The sequence below is a fragment of the Physeter macrocephalus genome, chromosome 20 (genome assembly GCF_002837175.3).
Source record: "Physeter macrocephalus isolate SW-GA chromosome 20, ASM283717v5, whole genome shotgun sequence".
Classification (NCBI taxonomy): domain Eukaryota; kingdom Metazoa; phylum Chordata; class Mammalia; order Artiodactyla; family Physeteridae; genus Physeter; species Physeter macrocephalus.
Genome location: NC_041233.1, coordinates 86,725,493 through 86,737,188, shown reverse-complemented (window position 1 = coordinate 86,737,188; position 11,696 = coordinate 86,725,493). Strand labels below are relative to the sequence as shown.

General features: G+C 44.4%; 1 protein-coding gene across 1 annotated transcript in view; it reads left to right on the top strand.

The window, feature by feature from the left end:
- The window catches only part of HOOK3 (hook microtubule tethering protein 3), a 111,301-nt gene that overhangs the window by 17,134 nt on the left and 82,471 nt on the right, over positions 1–11,696 (top strand). The gene's annotated exons all lie outside the window — the stretch shown is intronic.

Here is an 11,696-nt window from a genome sequence, read left to right as displayed (position 1 = left end):
CTTTGATTTCTTCAGTGATCTCTTGGTTATTTAGTAGCATATTGTTTAGCCTCCATGTGTTTGTGTTTTTTACAGTTTTTTTCCTGTATTTGATTTCTAATCTCATAACATTGTGGTCAGAAAAGATGCTTGATACGATTTCAGTTTTCTTAAATTTACCAAGGCTTGGTTTGTGACCCAAGATGTGATCTATCCTGGAGAATGTTCTGTGTACAGTTGAGAAGAAAGTGTATTCTGCTGTTTTCGGATGGAATGTCCTATAGAGATTAATTAAGTTTATTGGTCTAATGTGTCGTTTAAGGCTTGTGTTTCCTCATTAGTTTTCTGTCTGGATGATCTATCCATTGGTGTAAGTGGGGTATTAAAGTCCCCCACTATTACTGTGTTGCTGTCGATTTCCTCTTTTATGGCTGTTAGCATTTGCCTTATGTATTGAGGTGCTCCTCTGTTGGGTGTATAAAGGTTTACAATTTTGATTTCTAATCTCATAACATTGTGGTCAGAAAAGATGCTTGATACGATTTCAGTTTTCTTAAATTTACCAAGGCTTGGTTTGTGACCCAAGATGTGATCTATCCTGGAGAATGTTCTGTGTACAGTTGAGAAGAAAGTGTATTCTGCTGTTTTCGGGTGGAATGTCCTATAGAGATTAATTAAGTTTATTGGTCTAATGTGTCGTTTAAGGCTTGTGTTTCCTCATTAGTTTTCTGTCTGGATGATCTATCCATTGGTGTAAGTGGGGTATTAAAGTCCCCCACTATTACTGTGTTGCTGTCGATTTCCTCTTTTATGGCTGTTAGCATTTGCCTTATGTATTGAGGTGCTCCTCTGTTGGGTGTATAAAGGTTTACAATTGTTATATCTTCTTCTTGGATCGATCCCTTGATCATTATGTAGTGTCCTTCCTTGTGTTTTGTGGTTTTTGCCTATTTTTTAATTGAATTGTTTTCATCTTATTAAATTTAGAGTTGTTTATATATTCTAAATACAAGTTCTTTCTCAGACGTATGTTTTAAAATATTTTCTCCCAGCCTGTGGCTTCCCTTTTTATTTTCTTAATAGTGTCTTTGCAGAGCAAATATTTTTAAAGTTTTAATTATTAAATACTTATTATTTAATATATTTTTTTTAGTTCACGTTTTTTTTTTAATTGTATTAAGAAACCTTTACCAAACCCAGGGTCTCTAAGATTTTCTCCTGCGTTTTCCTCCAGAAGTATTACAGTTTTAATGCTTATATTTAGGTCTATGATGCATTCTGAGTTATTACTTTTGGGTTTTTTTGCGGTACGCGGGCCTCTCACTGTTGTGGCCTCTCCTGTTGCGGAGCACAGGTTCCGGACGCACAGGCTCAGCGGCCATGGCTCATGGGCCTAGCTGCTCCGCGGCATGTGGGATCTTCCCGGACCGGGGCACGATCCCGTGTCCCCTGCATGGGCAGGCGGACTCTCAACCACTGCACCACCAGGGAAGCCCTGACTTATTACTTTTTGTGTATGATATAAGGGCCTCTTTTTTTTTGCACTATTTATTGCAAAGATTCCTTTCCCATGTTTTCAGGATTTTGATTATGTTGAACTGTCTAATGACTGGACAGACAGCATCCATGGATGATTAGATTCTTGTTCATTGAAGTAATTTTTAATAATAGATCAGGCACTGAAAACACTGAAGATGTAGTTTATCCTTTTACATCTATATATCAACAAATACAAAATGAAAACCTTTTCTTGAGGGGGGCCTTAAGTTTTTAGGGAGCTGTGACTCTTAATATTATCAAAACTCAAATTTATAGAATTTTCTTTTCTATTTTCTACTTCTTGGTTTGAAGAAAATTAACATTATTAGCCTCTGTAAAGATTTTTACAAAGCAGCACCCACTTTGGAGAGCACAGCATGTTCTGTGTGAGACAACAAGAACTTGAACTGACTGTTTATGCTGTAAAACCTGTGATTCTTGGTGAACCTATTGTACACCTGCCAGAGAACAGTCGCTGCTTTGCACTGATCAACTTCGGGCCTGAAAGAATCCTCTTCTCCCGTAACAGCACTGCCTCTGCAGGCTTCTAAGTAAGGCTGTTTCTTCTTCATGTACCACTTGGCTCAGCACGGTGCCTCCTCATTGCTACTTCCAGACCGTTCCCCTCACATCTTCCCTAAGACCCCCCAGTTTTGAGTCTTACGACATCATCCCTCTCGTTTCTCAGCAGCTTTGGATCCAGGCATCCTGCTACTCTTTCCAGTACCACCCCTGCTGAAATTCCTGGGGACTTGGATATGGTCCTTCAGACCCTTGCCTGTCAACTCCTTGACTCATCTCCTTTGGTCTCATCCTCTACCCGGTTTCAGCCACTCATTCTCGAGGTCATACCCCATGGCTTATCATCACCAGTAATCTCCGACCCTCCGTGGTCTCGGTTTGCTCTCTCCCGCTGTCTGACCACTGCCTCCTGTCTTTCCGTCTCTCTCTCTCTGGCCGCACATCTCCAGCCATCCTTCAGTTCTCGAGGGCCGGTGGGGTCTCAACACTGTCCTTCACCTTCACCTCTTTCTTTCCTCTTGTTCAGCCAAAATTCCGTGGTCAGTCATAATCACTCCCTGTGTACATTTTTAGCTCCTCTGCCCCTTTTTTATTTCTTTGTACTTTTTAAGCTAAACCACAACTTGGTTAAATCTAATATCCCACCCGTTCTGCGTCTCACCTATGCGGCTGAACCGAGCTGGTGCATCTCATTTTACATTTCCCAGTGTGAAGCCCTGGCCACCTGGTACTTCCCCAGCCCTCTCGCTGCCCCTCTTCCGGGTGACCGTCTCCCACTGTCCTTTCTGCAGACCTTCAGCACCACTTCCTCAGTCTCTCCTCGGATTACCTTCCAAGGTAAGGGACCACCTACTTCTGGGGAAGTTGAAACACATACAAGAGAATCTCTGTTGACTCCCCGACTACATTTGCCCCCGCCGGCGTCAGTGTGGCCGCCTCGCTGCTGGTTACTGCCTTCGAGCTGTGCTGGGGGCGGTCCTGTCGTAAAGTCAGTGGCTGCACGTTGTCTGTTGGGTCCCTCTGCCTCTCACCTACTCGGGATCTTTGCTTCAGCAGTTCTCCCCTCTTTGCTACGCCCACGGCTTCCCCTGCTCTGCAGGGTCGTATCTACTAGCAGGGAAGCAGGCTTATTTATCTTTAAACAGACTTCTCAGGATCCCACTCCTGTCAGTCACTGCTCCCGTTCTGCTGCCTGTGCAGCATCTGTCTCAGAGTTCTCCCCCCGCCGCCCCCCTTAAATCCACTTCCATCAGGGTTTCCCCACCATCATATTAGAACTGCACTTGTTGCTGATGCTAACGCCTGTTCTCAGTCCTCATCTGGACTGGCAGCAGCGTTCAAAGGACAGATGCTCATCTGCTTATTACTTCCTTTTGACACTTATTAAGATTTGGCCTCCAGGATACTGTGACCTTCCAGGTGTCTCTCCTGTCTCACTGGATGATCTGCATTTCCTGTGCTGGTTTCCCTCTCTTGTGCTCCCTCCTAAGGACACAGAGCTTAAGGACTCAGGCCTGGCCCCTCTTCTCTTTTGTTTGCATTCACCCCCTCGATGATTTCATCTAGTCTCATAGCCTGAAATAGCATCCATATCCTAATGATGCTCAGATTTTTATCTCCAGCGTGAACCTCTCCTCTGACATCCAGACTTGTCTGATTGTCTACTTAGCATCTCCAGTTGGGTCTAAAAGACAACATCTCAGAGTCATCGTATGTGGAGCTAAACCCTGTCTTCTGCTCAGACCCACTCAGTCAAAGTCTTCTCATTTCAGTTGTTGGCATTTCTGGCCTTGAGCTGCTCAGACCTTGAAACCTCTCTTTCTTTTTCTCCACATCCTGCATCCAACCCATCAGGAAATACTGAAGGCTACACTTTTAAAATATAGCTAAATCCAGCCTTTAGATCTAACTTCCAGATTACAGAGAAGTACAGAGGACAGAGGAATAGGTTAAACTGAGTCCCAAGGGAAGGATCAGGAAAATCCAGGAAGTGGGATATTTCACAGGACAGTTGACCTGGTCTCTTCAGCAAGTGAATGTCAAGAGAAGAAAGGAGGGCTTCCCTGGTGGCGCAGTGGTTGTGCGTCCGCCTGCCAATGCAGGGGAACCGGGTTCGCGCCCCGGTCTGGGAGGATCCCACATGCCGCGGAGCGGCTGGGCCCTTGAGCCATGGTCGCTGAGCCTGCGCGTCCGGAGCCTGTGCTCCGCAACGGGAGAGGCCACAACAGACAGAGGCCGGCCTACCACCAAAAAAAAAAAAGAGAGAAGAAAGGAACAGGGTGGACTATTCTAGATCGAAGAGTCCAGAGAGAAAGACACTGACCAAACGCATCACGTGGTTCTTGTGGAAGACCTGCCGTGTGCAGAGCCTGGATGCCCCTGAGGACGTCATGCTACGTGAGAAAGCCAGTCCCAGGGGGCAGACTGCACCACTCCACTTCTGGGAGGTGTCTGAAGTGGTCAGACTCATGGAAGCAGAGTGAAGTGGTGGTTGCCAGGGGCTGGGATTTGGGGGAAACGGGGAGTTGCTGTTAAACAGGTATAAAGTTTCAGTTGCATGAGATGCATAAGCCCTTAAGGCCTGCTGTGCAGCACTGTGCTTGTGGTTAATAGCACTGTACTCTGATCTTGAATGTGTTTTGAGAGGGCAGAGCTCCTGTTAAGTGTTCTTACCACAGTTTCAAAAACAAAAACAAATGCAATGCGTGAAGCTTGGATCTTGTTTGAACAAAGACATTTCAAGGATGTAATGGAGGAAATTTGAATATAGGTTATTAGGTGGTATTCTGGGAGTGTTTTTTGTTTTTTTTTTTGTGTGTGTGTGTGTGTGGTATACGGGCCTCTCACTGTTGTGGCCTCTCCCGTTGCGGAGCACAGGCTCCGGACGCGCAGGCTCAGCGGCCACGGCTCACGGGCCCAGCCGCTCCGCGGCATGTGGGATCCTCCCGGACCGGGGCTCCGCGGCATGTGGGATCCTCCTGGACCGGGGCACGAACCCGTGTCCCCTGCATCGGCAGGCGGACTCTCAACCACTGCGCCACCAGGGAAGCCCAGGGAGTGTTTCTTTATTATATTAGGTGTAGTATCAGAACCATGGTTAGTAAGGCAAAGGAAAGTGCCTTACTTATTATAGATGTATAGTGGAATTTTTAGGAGTAAAAAAGTTTTATAATAAAAATTATTACCTTTACTGCTACCATATTGGTCTGGCTGCCATCATCTCTTGCCCATATCATGTTGGTAACTTCCTGACTAGTGTCGGTGTTTCTGTAGTTGCCTGTCCCAGAGTCTCATGTGAACCCAGCTGCCAGAGTGAGGTTTTCTGCTTAGAGCACTGCACTGGTGCCCCATTTCACTCAGGGTAAAAGCCAAAGGACTCACAGTGATGTATCAGAGCCCAAGTGACCTGAGCCCTTGGTACCACTCTGACCTCACTTCTTTTTTTTTTTTTAACATCTTTATTGGAGTATAATTGCTTTACCATGGTGTGTTAGTTTCTGCTTTATAACAAAGTGAATCAGTTAAACACATACATATGTTCCCATATCTCTTCCCTCTTGAGCTCTGACCTCATTTGCTGGCGTTCTTTCCCACAGCGGCGCCCGCTCGTCCTCACACGTCTCCTGCTGGGGGCATTGTGCGTGGCCCGTCCCTCTGCCTCGGATGTTTATCAGTCAGACATCCACGTGCTGGTCCTCCTCACCAGCTGCCAGTCCCCACTGAGAGCTGCCCGTTTCTCCACCTAGCCCCCCCGACTACCTGTTTAGTATCACCGCCGCCCTTACCTTCCAGAGCCCCTTGTCCTGCTCTAGAGTAAGTGTTCTGTAAATGTTAGCTAAATGAATGAATATGGAATTATGAACTTGGAAATGAAAAGAAAGCAACTTTTATCTTCTTTTATCCTTTATCACCAAGAAGAGTTCACCACTCTGTCATTTTCCATCAACAGTTCCCTGATACCAACTCGATGTCCTGACACCAGCTTCCCGAGGTAGCTCAGACCCCACAAGTTAAGGTCACAGTCCTTTGATTCTGACACTCGGGGCAGACTCGGCAGTTAAGGCCCCAGTCCCACAAGACTGCCCCCCCTGCAGACGCCAGGTGGATGTGGGTGGGGTCCTTGGGGCACCCACACTTCTGCCCAGCCAACTGCAAATGCAGGAGTTCCCATGAACCCCCTCAGGTTTGATATTTGCGAGAATGACAGAAAACTCAAGGAAGCTCTATACTTATGATTGCATTTTTATCATACAGGATCCAACTCAGGAACAGCCAAATGAAGGAGATGCACAGGGTCATGTGGGGTAGAGGCAGTGCAGAGCTCTGGGACCCCACAAGCCCACTGCCTTCCCAGCACAGTGATGTGCTCACCCACCCCGAAGTTCTGAACCCTGTTGTTTAGGGTTTTATTGGGGGGTTTCACTAAAGAGACATGAGTGAAGTCGTTAGCCATGTGTTTGAACTCCACCGTCAGTCCCTTCCTGGAGGTCAGGGCGTGGAGCTGAAAGTTCCTCTGGGACCAGCCCTCGTCCTGAAGCTGTCTGCAGGTCCCACAGTGAATCACCCTGTTAGCATAAGCTCCGGTGTGGCTGGAAAGGGCTCATGATGAGTTATAAAAGACACCCCATCACTCAGGAAATTCTCAGGGTTTTAGGAGCTCAGCGCCAGGATCCAGGGGCAGAGGGCAAATATATTTTTTATTCTGCCACAACTGCATATTGATTGAAAGAGCAAGATCAGAAGTAGTAAGTTGTGCCTCTAAGTGCCATTAGGTTTTATTTCCAGAGTTCAAGAAAGAGGGAAAAAGAAAGTAGATGAGACCAAAAGAGATAAAAGGAAGGTCAAGCTGCGGACAGTGGTGGAATGCCTCTTTTTATTTATGGGGCCTGGTTGCCTGCCCTTGGTTTAGAGCCTCTGCCTCTGCGCCTCTGTTGCTCTTTCTAACACAGCAGGGGCTAAAGCATAATTTGCTTTATTTTTGTTGTCATCAAGGATGCAAAATATAAATGTCATAGCCAACTCTTCAATATCCATTTAGTGGCAGGGGACCAAAATGATTTTTTTTAGGTAATGAAAAGATCATTAGAAAATAGACCTAAGAGGGACTTCCCTGGTGGTCTGGTGGTTTAGACTCCGAGCTTCCATTGCAGGGGGCACGGGTTTGATCCCTGGCCAGGGAACTCAGATCCCGCATGCTGCACAGTGTGGCCAAAAGAAAAAGGAAAATAGACCTAAGAATTAACATATCTATTTTTAAAAATAGTAACATTTGCTAATAAAAATGTCATATTAAGAAATTGAGTCAAAATACAGCGTTTGTTTCGGACCCCATCTTAATTTGGGGGACTTCAATAAGAATATTATGGTACTTAAATAATTTAAGCAGTAGAAATAAAATTTAATTTTTTGGTTTCTGTGGAAGCAGTTGACTGCAGGATGACAGTGTATTCCTGGAATTATGTTACGGATTAAAATTAATGGGCTTTTCCTTTAGCTTAAGCTATGACTGGTACATAAGTTACAGCCGAATAGATGTGTTACTGCGAAAGTTAAGGAAGTGGCTTCGTATGTTTTGTGGCTGGTTTGTGTCATTTTCTTGACAGCAGTCAGGACATAGCAAGACGCTAAAGATGGTTTCTGGCTCATGAAGAACATTCCCAGGAAGATTATCCCTTGTCATTTACGTATCTGCGCAGAGCTATACTCTTAATATTTTGGAGAAAATCACCTTTATGTTGTTTCATCCTAGCCTGAGAACGTTTATTAAGGGGTACTTAGAAAACATTGCTGAAATTGTAAACTACTTAGCGAAACAGAGTTATGGCTAGGTGCCTGCATATTGAGTCAAGTTCATGACTAGGAAAAGTCATATTGAATGGAAGAAGGCAGTGGACTACTATTCTTTTTTTTTTTTTTAATTGAAGTAGAGTTGATTTACAATGTTTCGTTAATTACTGCTGTACAGCAAAGTGATCCAGTTATACATATATATACATTCTTTTTAAAAAATATTCTTTTCCATTATGGTTCATTAGGTGATATTGAATATAGTTCGCTATGCTATACAGTAGGACCTTGTTGTCGATCCATTCTATGTGTAAAAGCTGACATCTACTAATCCCAACCTCCCACTCCATCCCTCGCCCAACCTCCTCCCCCTTGGCAACCACCAGTCTGTTCTCTATGTCTGTGAGTCTGTTCTGTTTCACAGATAGGTTAACTTGTGTCATAGTTTAGATTTGTGGACTACTATTCTTGCTGTGTTCCACCCAAGTAGCAGATTGGAAGCTTATTAAATAAAAGTGCTATCACCTTCCAAATGTATTTCAGTGCACAGGTATCAATGAGAACTGCTGTGTGTCAGACATGAAGTGCTGGGTGGACAGTGGTGAATGAGACACACACCTGCCCCTGTTGACCATAGAACATCTTGAACGATGTGGGTCTTTGTTCTCTGTGACTAGACGGCTGAACAGGAAGGAGAGAATTAGCCACAGGACCGTGGTGTTGTTTGCTAGGACCAGTTTCGTGTTGAACTCTGCTGATCTCTTGTAACAAAAGCGACAGTACCATCAACTCTGCCATTTAGCGGTGTGATTGAACTTGGGGAAATTACTTAACTTCTGAGTCTGATATTGCGCAGCTTAACATGGGGACAGTGATACCTTCCTGGCAGTGTCACTGTGAACGCGGAGTGCCTGGCTCCATGGTTGGCAGGTTACTGGTGCTGAGTACATGGTGGTAACGGCTGTCTTTTGTTGTCTTCCTGTCCAGCTCAGGTACATTCTGAGGCTTTGATGTGGTCATCTTTTAAGCAAGAAGCAAAATGAATCATAGTGATTGGTTTGAAATACTTTATTCAGATTTTTCTGAGTTCTTTGATTCATAAGAAGTGTTGCTCTAAGTTGTAAATGAAGTATCCCATAATCTGGGAGTTCTCAGAGTATATAATTTCTTAGACATTTTAATTTTTTTGTTTTTTAACGTAAATTTATTTATTTATTTTTGGCTGCATTGGGTCTTTGTTGCTGTGCACAGGCTTTCTCTAGTTGCGGCGACCGGGGGGCTACTCTTCGTTGCAGTACACGGGCCTCTCATTGCGGTGGCTTCTCATTCTGTGGAGCACACGCTGTAGGTGTGCAGGCTTCAGTAGTTGTGGCACGTGGGCTCAGTAGTTGTAGCTCGCGGGTTGTAGAGCACAGGCTCAGTAGTTGTGATGCACAGGGTTGCTTAGTTGTTCCGCGGTGTGTGGAATCTTCCCGGACCAGGGCTTGAACCCATGTCCCCTGCATTGGCAGGCAGATTCTTAACCACTGCGCCACCAGGGAAGCCCTCTTAGACATTCTAAAGCATTCTTTTTTATAAGTTAAGGGGTTTCCTGTTGAAATATAAGTATCTTTTAGCTGTGTGGTCCTGAATTGCCACTTAGCTAGTAAGTTCAGTGCCTTTGACTTTGGGTAATCATCACCCATTTAGCACCAGACTCACAGATTGCCCTACTTATGATTGTCCTTTTTGATTGGAAAGACTATTACTTGATTGGCAATGATTATGATTTTTAGATTACAGCTTTTTTGATTATTAAAAATATGGAATATTTTCTACTTTCTGAACTATTTTTATAACAATTCTTTAATATTTCAGTAGCATTCACTTAAGTTGTTTTTCTTTGCATTATCTATTTTCACAAGAGGTTTTAAGCAAAGAGGACACTTTTGGGGGTGTTCTCTGCCCAGTTTACAGGAGGTCCTTTCTCTGAAACCTGAAGTTGTGGGTTTCCTACTTGTGGTTCTCCATCCTTTTGGTCACATACAGTCAGATTAGGGATGAAAAACAGACTCTAGCTGTATTATTTGGAGTTTCCTGGGAATTTAGAATTGGGATTGAGTGATGGCTGGTCTTCAAAACTATCTTCTTGAACTGGCATGGTGAAGACCTGGAGCGTGTGTGCGGCTCTCTTCAGCGTTGTGTGGAGAAACAGAAAAAGCTGGTCTTACAGAGAGAAAACGAATAGATGGGCAGAAGCAAAGGTGAAAGTCAGAAGGAGAGTGCTGTCTGGATTCTTAACAGCTTTCCAGATCCTTATTTCAGTACTCAAGGAGGCCCAGCTATCTTTCTGTACCATAACATACCTCAGTGGTCTTCCAGTAAGTTCCGTTTTTTTGCACAATTTTGCTCAAATTAGTTTCTTACTTAACAGCAAAAGAACCTTGACTAAAGAAGCTAGATTAAGCTTAAAACAAAAATAGATGGGTATGGGGCTTCCCTGGTGGCGCAGTGGTTGAGAGTCTGCCTGCCGATGCAGGGGACACGGGTTCGAGCCCTCATCTGGGAAGATCCCACATGCCACGGAGCAACTAAGCCCATGCGCCACAACTGCTGAGCCTGTGTGCCACAACTACTGAAGCCCGCACGCCTAGAGCCTGTGCTCCGCAACAAGAGCAGCCACCACAATGAGAAGACCGCTCGCCGCAGCTAGAGAAAGCCCGCGCGCAGCAACGAAGACCCAACACAGCCAAAAATTAAAAAAAAAAAAAAAATAAATGAATTATTAAAAATTTTTTAAAAACACACAGTGAGATAATATAATACTGCACACCCACTAGGATGGGCATAACTTTTTAGAGAGATAATAACAAATGTTGACAGGCTGTGAAAAAATTGGAACTGACGTGTTGCTAGCAGGAATGTAAAATGGTACAGCTGCTTTGGAAAACAGTTTGGTCACACTTCAGATATTAAAAAAAATAAATAAATAAATGAATTATTAAAAATTTTTAAAAAACACACAGTGAGATAATATAATACTGCACACCCACTAGGATGGGCATAACTTTTTAGAGAGATAATAACAAATGTTGACAGGCTGTGAAAAAATTGGAACTGACGTGTTGCTAGCAGGAATGTAAAATGGTACAGCTGCTTTGGAAAACAGTTTGGTCACACTTCAGATGTTAAATAGAGTTATTATGGGACCGAGCAATTCCACTCCTAGGCACATACCCACATGAAGCATGTATGTATATCAGCTGATGAATAGATAAACAAAATGTAGTGTATCCATAAATGGAATGTTTTTGAGCCATAAAAAGGAATGAAGTGGTAACACGTCCTACAACATGGTTGAACCTTAAAAGCATGCTGAGGGCTTCCCTGGTGGCGCAGTGGTTGAGAGTCCCCCTGCCGATTCAGGGGACACGGGTTCGTGCCCTGGTCCGGGAAGATCCCACATGCCGCGGAGCAGCTGGGCCCGTGAGCCATGGCCACTGAGCCTGCGCGTCTGGAGCCTGTGCTCCACAACGTGAGAGGCCACAACAGTGAGAGGCCCGCGTACCGAAAAAAAAATTCTTATGCCTAAATATGTATATTTTTCTTAATAATAAATTTTAAAAATTCTACCTAGCAGGTTACTTTGTTTAAAGATAATTTGACCAAAATTTAGTAGCGGTTGTATTTATCAGTCTGAGTGACAGTGTAAGTTGAAATGTAGATTTTTTTTTTTTTCCCCTAACATATTTCTCTTGTTGCCAGTATGTTTTTGTTTTTTTTTTTTGTTTTTTTTTTTTTGTGGTATTCGGGCCTCCCTCTGTTGTGGCCTCTCCCGTTGCGGAGCACAGGCTCCGGGCGCGCAGGCTCAGCGGCCATGGCGCACGGGC